Genomic DNA, 349 nt, shown 5'->3' with positions numbered 1-349 from the left:
TCCTAAACACATTAAATGTTAGTTTGATGTTAAAATGATCACATTTAAACATATTCAAATACTAACAATAATTTCTAATATTTCCAAACAAATAACTCATTTAACCTTGTCCAAAGATATAGTTTTTCCATCTAAGAACAAGGAAGAAATTTCAAGATTTACAAAAGTCAAAAATTACATAATGATTGATATGATTTTATTATCACCCCTTTAGTTATGCCTTCATAAAATACTTAAGCAAATATAAAATCTACTGTATGAACAACATAATAAAAGCTCATAACTTTCTATGAAATATGAGAAGAAGATGAAAAAGAAACATAAAAGACTACCTTAGTTTGTATAGGAA

Source organism: Lupinus angustifolius, chromosome LG11 (assembly GCF_001865875.1).
Source record: "Lupinus angustifolius cultivar Tanjil chromosome LG11, LupAngTanjil_v1.0, whole genome shotgun sequence".
NCBI lineage: Eukaryota > Viridiplantae > Streptophyta > Magnoliopsida > Fabales > Fabaceae > Lupinus > Lupinus angustifolius.
This window is presented reverse-complemented; position numbering follows the sequence as displayed.